This window comes from Humulus lupulus, chromosome 7 (genome assembly GCF_963169125.1).
Source record: "Humulus lupulus chromosome 7, drHumLupu1.1, whole genome shotgun sequence".
Lineage (NCBI taxonomy): Eukaryota > Viridiplantae > Streptophyta > Magnoliopsida > Rosales > Cannabaceae > Humulus > Humulus lupulus.
In genome coordinates, this window is record NC_084799.1 from 124,997,667 (window position 1) to 125,007,446 (window position 9,780).

The 9,780-nt window shown below is 29.0% G+C and overlaps 1 long non-coding RNA gene across 1 annotated transcript; it reads left to right on the forward strand.

The window, feature by feature from the left end:
* Nucleotides 1-2,400: 2,400 nt before the first annotated feature.
* Nucleotides 2,401-5,624, forward strand: LOC133789893 (uncharacterized). The gene is made up of 3 exons (XR_009873770.1): nt 2,401-2,759; nt 2,888-2,953; nt 5,323-5,624. It is a non-coding gene; the product is annotated as an uncharacterized LOC133789893 (long non-coding RNA).
* The last annotated feature ends 4,156 nt before the right edge of the window (nt 5,625-9,780 follow it).

Sequence of the window (9,780 nt, forward strand, 5' to 3'; positions counted from 1 at the left end):
TTGGGCACTAACAAGTAATTACAAAACAGTGATACATATTCGTAGAGGATGTTATTTCAAAAAGATGGATTTGGCACAGTTATTTTGTGTTAAAAATCAGTCTTTTTGACCCTATATAGGATAGACCAGACCCTAGCTCCTTAAAATTTGTTCTAATCAGGTTTACAAATCTATAAGTGACGATCTCCAATGAAGAACATCTCATTTAGTCAAAGACATGCCTAAGATACAAGTTTGAACCTTGTCTTTTTAAAGTATAGGAGATAAATGAAGCTAGAATAGTTTAATTCTCTGATACCATATTATGAAAGAAAATGAAATTGTATTGAATTGAATGAATACATAATACAAGTGGCACCAATATATACATGCCACAAAGAAGAATCAAGAAAAGTAAGATACAGTTCTATACTTAAATAAACTATCTGTTTCAACTAATTTAGGCATATAAGGTCCAGTACTAAGCTCAAAATTACTCTCAATAACTTAACTAAACTAACTGATTTAACTAAATTATATATATAAGGTCTCGTGCTAAGATTAAAGTATGTGCTATACTTACTACTGGTGACTTTGTACTGTGCAGGCATTACAATCTCAGACCCCAAATCAAACTCTAAAAGCTCCAAGCCAGAGTATAAACAGTTAACTAGAAAAAATTGAAGAAAGACATTTTCCCAAGTTAACAGTTAGAAAAAGAATATTATTACATACCAGCCAGTTATCCATGAAGCAAATGGTGACCATTTTGGGCCAGCAAGCTTGATACTCCAATTGTAGAGACCCCCAGAAGTAGAAGCATAACAGAAGCTAGATACTAAAAATCAAACACAAAATAAGACAAAAAATCTTTCAGATCAAACCATTATATTCACACAAACATATAGAAAAACATAAACAAAATAAAAGAGAGAATTGGTAACTAACAGCTAGCTGGGCATAACTGTGATTAAACTAGATTTTAGCCAACTAGTACAAGCCATCCCTTAGGTGCCTAAACTCACAACTAGTTAATTCTATCAATCTCACAGTGTCTATACATGCAATTTATGCCATGAAATACTCCCAAACAGACGAGATAGCAACAAGCTAATAACAATATATATACCAAATGTGTCATTAAATAGAAATTCTTATTTCTTCAAAGTAATCAGACTATAGACAATCAATAGGCACAAAGATGTACATATATATTTATAGAAGCTAAACCCACAAAGGATAAGAAATTAAATTAAAAGCAAGAGAACAAGAGTAATTAAATTATAGCCCCTGCCAACTGTCTCAATTCATTTAGCATCAAATGCAACTTCAACATTTGACTTTCATAACCCAAACTTAAAATACATAATTAGTATTTTGTAATTCTACAAAACCAACCAAAAGCAAATTAAAAAATTTATTTAATTAATACATAAATTTCAATGGGTTCCTGTAAGTATTGATTATTTGGTCTGATGCATGTGTTGATACGTTCCCCACTAAAGTTATATACTATAGCTAATAGAGATTTTCAATAGCTTTTCTTCAAAGTTTTAACTTTTTTTTCCTACTTTCTAACGTAGAAAACATATATCTAATTAAAAATACACATACATATATATATATATCTAACCAATAACATATATACATATATATCTAATAGAGATTACCATGTCAAGACAAACTAATTGAATACTTTTCACACATCTAAATTCAAAAGGGAGATATGGGCATTGGTAAGAAGATTAAATGCTTTAATTCAATGGACCATTCATATACCAAACCGCATTAGAACATTAAGAGGTTTAAGTTCTGGTTTAGAGTTTCAAAATCATGTCTTGTAACTCATCTTGCAAGGAATTAATATATCCAAATGATTAAACAACTGAACTTTTTGCAGGTGATTTCATTTCTAACATTTCTTTTAGGTGGTTTTCGAAGAGAAACATACTTCAACTCCTTCATTCATAGCTGTAGTGCACCAAAATTTTTTTTTTAGATTATTTAAATTTTTGTGATTTATTTTATTTAAATGTTAAGTGTGATGAATTGTTTTATTTAAGTGTTGTTATTTTATTTGGATGATTATTTGTTTTATTTGATTGTTTATTATTTTATTTAATTGTTAGAATTGTTTGGTTAATTAATTTAATAAGTGAATAATTGTGTAACATGTTTATTTTACTATTAGTGTTACATTTTAAATAAGTGTGACAATTGAGGTAATTATGTGAGATTTGGTTGAATGCACTAAGGTGCATGGTAGATAGTGATGCACCCTAGTGATTTAGTGTGTGCTAGTGCATGGTAGCATGGTACACATGTGTAGATTTTCTACACACTTTATATTTCCTTATTTTAGATTTTATTTGAATTAATTTAAAAAAAAAAGAAAAGAAAAAGGGAAATAGAGTGGGGTGGACGTGTGAACCTAGTGGGAAAAGGATTATTTCTTTTTAAGTAATAAAATCAAAATTTGAAGACACTAGTTATTATGGGATAGGAATGTGATCACCTTATTCTTTTATATCTATTATTATAAAAGAAAATAAAAAAAAATTAAGAGAAAATAAAATGGAAAAAGGAAACTTACCATTTTGTGTTGGTGAGGCTTTATGAGAGAATAATGATAAAGGGGGAAGGAAAGAGGAGAAGAGCCATTTGCTCTTGTGGCTGCCGTGACCTAGAGAGAGAGAGAGAGAGAGTGGCGTGTAGAGAGAGAGGGAGAGGAAGAAAGAAAGAAAGAAAGAAGAAGAAGGTGAAGAGGAACCCATCTTAGAGTATGTTCTCTTGTTTTTCTTGTTTGTCTAATCTCCTTTTATTGATTATATGTTATTAACTTGTTTATTTGTTGTGTGTGTTTGGGTTCTTTCTCCTCCTCATGGTGGTTTTCAAATAAAAACCCTAGGCTTGAACAAGGGTGTGAAGTTTGGGTGTTGATCTTATTGTGTTCTTGATTTTACAATCAAGAGAGGTAATGGTCTTTTCTTAGCCTATATATTGGTTTTGATGGGTTGTCTTTGAGGTTTTGATGATGATGCTAATGGTTGATTATGATAGGATTGGTGATTATGATTTGTATATTTTGAGAGTATGATTTGTTTTAAAAGGGCTATGATGTTGATTTTTCTATGTATAAAGATTGGTGGTAATTTATGAATGCATATATGGAGATTTCGGCCTAGGCATACCCAAGGATGTTCTTGATATTTTTGTATGATGTTGTGTGAATTTTCAATATATTAGATCCATGTTTTAGGACCTATGTAATATGGGTAAGTTGATAATTGGCAATCTTGATAATTGGATCCATGAAATTTTGATAGGATGCATGTTATATTGTGAATGAATAAATTATAAGATGCATGAAAATAATGATAGAAACATGTTAGGTTAATATAAGGCATATGTGAATATGGTGCTTATGAATTAATATATGTTATTGTTATTGTTAGTGTTTTGTTGGATTTCATGTGTAGATTCAATGTAATAGAAAAAAATGGTTTTAAAAGATTTCATGTGAATATGTTAGTGATATTAGAATCATGCATATAATAAGAGTATGATGAGATTTTGGACATGTATGATTTTATGTAATTTTTGAGATAAAAGTTGAGTTTCATGAAGAAATAAGCTTGCTGTTTTTTTTGTAAATAATTGGGAAAAAGTTGATAAAAAGATGAATTGCATGCATAAGTAATGTTCTTGATGTTATGTTAATTTATGAAATTAAAAAGGGGATTTTAAGTCCCATTAAAATGATATTTTACTCAATTAATTACCTACAGAATTTTTATTGATTTTTGAGAAAATATGAGCTTTTAAATTGATTATGGTGATTTTTAATGATAAAAATAGTTGCTGGAATTTTTTTTAAAAAATATGAAGTAAATTTTACTAAAATGAATTTGATGAGTTTTTGGAATAAATTATTTTTCCTAAGTTATGGTAATATTGAAAAATAGTATTTTAATGGTATGAATGCATATTTTGATAAGTAATGATTTTTCCTTTATTTTGATTGAGGAAAATATTTAGATTCTATTTATTTGTGATTTTTGAGAAAATAAATGGTGGCTGAAAGTTTGTTTTAAAAAGGTTAAAAATTGTTATTTAATTGTCACATATGGATTTTGTCACATAAAACTAAGTCTTAAATAATTTAAATAAAAATATATTTTTTCCACACTTAAAAATATATATTTTTCACATCATTTATGTAACACAATGATAAATTATATTTTTTTTAAAGAAACATATTAAAAATAGGCATTTTAATTAAATCCAAGCTTTTTGGTAAATTCTTTGTAATTTGAGATTAATGAATGAAATTTGTCACATATTTTATTTTTAAGCTAAAATAAAATAATTTTATAAAATAAATAATGTTTTGAGAAATTTAATCAACTTAGAAATTTTTAAGAAAAATAAAGCATGTAATATGTCTATTGATTTTAAAACAATAAAAGTAAGAAATGTAGAATTATCGTTTTTGAAAACGTCTCTATTACGCAATGTTCCCACGTATGCATGTTACATGCAACTCCACTTTTACGTTCAAAATTATGTTTATTATTCAACTATGTGGTTTTTATAAAACAATCATGCTAGTAAAATGGGTAAAACGAGCATTATTCTTTTATGGCGATAATTGCATGTTTTGTGTAACTGTTATTATGTGTGCATGGCCCATGCACACGTGAGTTGTGTGGAAGGGCAAAATAGTAATTTTATGGGCCTAAGAAATGTTATTTTGATTATGATATAGGCTCGTTGAGAGATTGTGAAAATTCTTAGCTTGGACCTGAGGTAAGGAAGTTAGATAGATTCTATGATTTTATGCTATGAATGGTAAGACTATTGTATGAATGAATTGTTATGAATTATGAATGCCATAACGTGATGATATGTTGAATGTGATATGTGTATGGATGTTAGATACATCAAACCAGTTACGATGTTAGATACATCAAACAGATTACGATGTTAGATACATCGAACGAGTTACTAAGGACATTGAGACGTAATTCCTAGGGCGGACGCGCCGAGGTTATTCAAGGACCAGTGATCTCCTGTTTACCTCATAGGGTGACATGGACAACTAGCGATCCATGCTCATCATGTATGCTGTATGTTTGTGATATGATGATATGTCACTGTTATGTTATGATATGATGATATGTTACGATTATGTTATGATATGATGATATGTTACGATTACGATATGATATACCATGATGTTTTAGATGAACGTTAGTGTTTGTATTTGTTGTATTCTTACTTGCTTATTTGTTTGTACTTCCTTACTGGGCTTTTAGCTCACCCCCCTTACTTTCCTTCCAGGTAGCAAATAGGATTTCTTTATGGCACGCGTGGTGACGTGAGGAGTTCTTTCATCATGGGGTGTATGGCGTGGGGTAATCCTATGGACGGAACAACGATCAACGTAGAACGCCATTTTAATTATGTTTTGTTTTTAAGAGACTTTCCTAAATTATCAGTGGGACTCAGTTATTTAATTTTTGGTTTCTTTGAACTTTGCATAAAAATCTATGTTTTATTTTAAAACTTATGGCGCCAACTTGCATGGTTTTAAACAAGTCCCCCTGAGACTTTGATAATGAATGGTATTCTTTTATAAACTATGTTATGCGAATGTTTTGTAAGTATTAGTCTAGGGCGTTCTTTACAATAGCACTCACAACTGATGCATACTTGCATCGAAGAAATTTCAACTATAAGAAAATCCAAAAGTACCACTAATGCACTTTTATTTTATACTAAATAAGCCATTTTTTAATAAGCATCATCTTAAATCGACTATATATGAATAAGAGCAAAAATATAAGAGAAAATATTAGGCCAAATGTGACTTGAAGTAAATCAGCAAAAGCAACCAAGAATGATTACAATAATACATTTTTAATAGAGTTATTTTACTGTGTTATGGAAAGTAGACTTTCTTGTAGTTAAAAGCAAACCAAGTTAGTCTCAAATTATAAAATATCCATGCTTTGTTGGAGAACTATAAAATTATTTATATGGAGTTTCTTAGTGACTTTCCCTTCCCAGTGACTTTTTGTTATTTTGTTTCTAATTAGTTCATTTATTTTGAATAAAAAATGAACCTAATACTTCCTTCTGGGATGTATGAGTTTTTTTGGAGGTGTAATAGGTACCAAAATTATCCAATAAAAAACGTAGAATTTTGTTAAGAAGTTAACTAGAACAACTACTTACTTATTAGCTACTGTATTTGAAATTTAATTACTTGATGCTCAAACAATTGAGTACATAATTAGAGCTGAAGGATAATTGTAATAATTGAGTACATAATTAATCAACTTTTTAATTAATGTGGTGAGACTTTATAAAAATTAATTACAGAGAATAATTGAATCAACAAAAAATATATATTATATGCAAATTAAATAATGTACGTCTAGGGGCTTCTTTTATTTTATTTTTGTTTGTTTGAGAAATGTAGTGGCTTCTTGATTATGTACATTAAAAAAGACAACTTGCAAATTACTAGAACACCTGCACTAGAAACCAACAACACAAACTACAATTCACAAACTAAAAAACATAGGAAATGACAGAGAGACAACTACTACCAGAATAGACTAAGCATTGTAATCATTGACATTATTATTGTCCCAATCCACTGAACCAGAAAATACCACTTTTTTTAGCATACTCACAAACATGCTTTGGATTAAAAAAATACACTTTGGATTAAAAAAGCTTTGGGCATTTATGTTTGTTTTGTTTAAAAATTATCTGAAATTCCACAAAATTTTCACTGCTCTCATTTTTTTCCTTCTTCATTTTCAAATCTGTCTTCATCTCTCTCTCTCAAAAAAGAAAAAAGAAAAAAAAAAAAGAACTCTAGGCAAAGAACACCCATACTGCTTTTGTCTGTGCACCCAACCAAATCAACCAGGACTTGTTAAAGACAAGAAAAATTCCTAAATCTCAACAGAATTGCAAGACCAAATGTAGGAGTTTTTTTTTTTATATTAACTGAACTTGAAGATGAGAAGAAAACCGTGGGATTAGCAATAGAAGGCTCAGAGCTAAATCATGTTCACTCATTACTAAAACAAGTAGACTTGAAAAGAAAAGCTCAAAATAATGAGTCAATTTACTACAACTACATTATTGTCTTTTTCTCTTTTTAATTATTATGTCCTCTGTCTTTGCTTCTTATACATAAATGAAATCTGAAAACATAGATAGGTATTGAAATTCAAACATAGATAAGATAATTCTATTGGCATCTTAATTTTTTCTCACTCTATTATAAACCTCTTATAACATTTTAAAATTTATTTTTTCTGTCTTAATTTTGCATCAAGTACTGTATTTTTATGTCTTAATTTTGTTTGTGAAGTTGGGACGTGAAAACTACCCTTATTCACACCACAAGCAAGATATCTAACAATATAATCAAACCAATTCAAGCAAACACAATTTATTTGTAAGAAGATAATACATAATTCTAGATAAAATCTGACATCATTTCCCATATAAAAGCTTACCTAACCATCTATCAATACCAAATAGAAAAATTCAAACAACACACAATAAGTTTTCTTCCTTATATCACCATAACACACAAAAAAAATTTCCAGGACCTACTTCTCTAAGACACACAAGTTTTCAACCTTCCGTTATCACCGCAGCACACAATTTTAATCTCAGAACCTACTTCTCTATGAATGAATATTTAAGATATTCAAACTCCTCTAACATTTTTATGATAAGAGAACATACTTTCGTACCTCTTGCAATTAATAATCAAATTAATTAACTTTGCAATGTTCCTTGCCAATTCGATTCACAACCTAAAGAATATAATCAATACCTAAAAGATTAATACAAAATTAAAATTAAATGATATAATAAAACCATAAAATTCATGAAAGTACTTGTTACGAGTCTTGAAATCATAAACTATATTCATTAATGGTTCAAACTTAACATAAAGAAACATATTCCAACTCAAATGTTCAAAAAAATCATCATTTTCATAATCATCATCATTTTCGCTCATTCTATCTTAAATTCAACTACTAAAATACTAAAATAAACAATATTTTCAGCAACTTAAAAACAATATGTAACAAAAAAAAAAATAACAGAGTAGCAGCCAAAAATAAGACATTTTATTGCTGGATAAGATAAAAGCAAAGCAAACCTTTCAAGAATTTGATGAGTCGTGGAATGGATGTACTTCAAATACTACAACAGAACATGTACAATTATTTTATGCTGAGCAAAAGTTTTGAGAACTGAAAGTGGCAAGTTAAGTAATTTTGTACAACCTGTTTGGAGATAACCAGGAATATTAGCATAGGCAGGCCAATTTCTACACAGCTAGCAAGCTACATACAGAACAAGGAAAAAAGAAAGTGTTATTAGGGCCTTTTTAATAATGTTATGTTATGAAGACATAATAGTAACAGAGTTTTCTGGACATTACAAGTGGGAATCCCCTTGCAAAGAGCCCAAGACCCACAACAGAAACCAGTGGCACGATTATAATAGGACTAAATAAGCTATTTATGAAGAAATTTTTGCTCTTTTAGCTAGACTATACGCAGATATTTTTCTTTTCATAATGTAAAAATTTTATTGTCTTATTCTTTGTGGCATTTCTAATTTCTAATTCATGTTGATTGCAACTTATAGTTTAGTCCCTTCACTTATCTTTTTTATTCTCTCTTTTCAATCTGAATATGATTCAAACCACTTGTAAAAAAATTTGACTGAAATTAATTGTATATTTATATAAATAATTTTTACACAAACATAATTCATTATATGTATAGTTTCATGATTCCATCCTTGAAACAAAGAGTGCAATAAATATTAAATCTGTAGACTTCAGCAATTGATGATTTCAGATTTTTATAATCTTTAAGAACAATAGACTTTTTTCTTTCTTCTTCTTTTCTTATTTGGTCCTATTGAATAAATGTAAAGTAAGTATAAAATTGGAAATGTTTATCATATTAAATAGAAATAAAAAAGAGGGAAAATCAATAAAATGCGTCTTTCATATCTAATGGCACAATAAATGTCAAATCCAAGAAGATAAAGATGATAATGATGGTGATTTGTTCCAGGACTTCACCTTTTCCAGAGTAAAAAAGCAGAGCAGAACAGGTAAATTTGCTTAAATCAAAGATCAATTTGTTATGTGCACTAAGCCAGATAATCACAATTGACAAAAGAAAAGACTGTATCTTAAATTATCGACACACGAAACTTCAACAGGAACAAAATTACCATTTACATATATTTTTATATATATATATATATATATGGCTAGTGTCAAGTAATAAATCACACACGCACATAAGTTGGAACTTAGATTGAAGGGAAAGCATTGAATATTCACTATATTGAACTAGCAATCCAATTAAAGGCACATGACTAACATACACTACTGCGAATAAGAGCTCCACTTAGCTTGTCCTGTTTCTTTGTTAGAAATCACATCCATCTCTTGGGTAGATTTCTTCATTTCATTATTTACTCTTTCTATTCCTATACATGGAATTTTAAATTATCTATATGATGATGTTTTAAACAACATCATAGACTTGGCAGGATAAATTTAATGTGACATGACATTTATACAATTAACCAAAGATTAATAGTGATAGCTAGTCTCCACCTAGTGACCATCTAAAAGATACAAATCTGAAAACATAATACATACCACGGTTTGCAATTTCTGTATCTGAGCAACCTGACCAATGAATCTAGCGAATAGAGTTGCACACTATT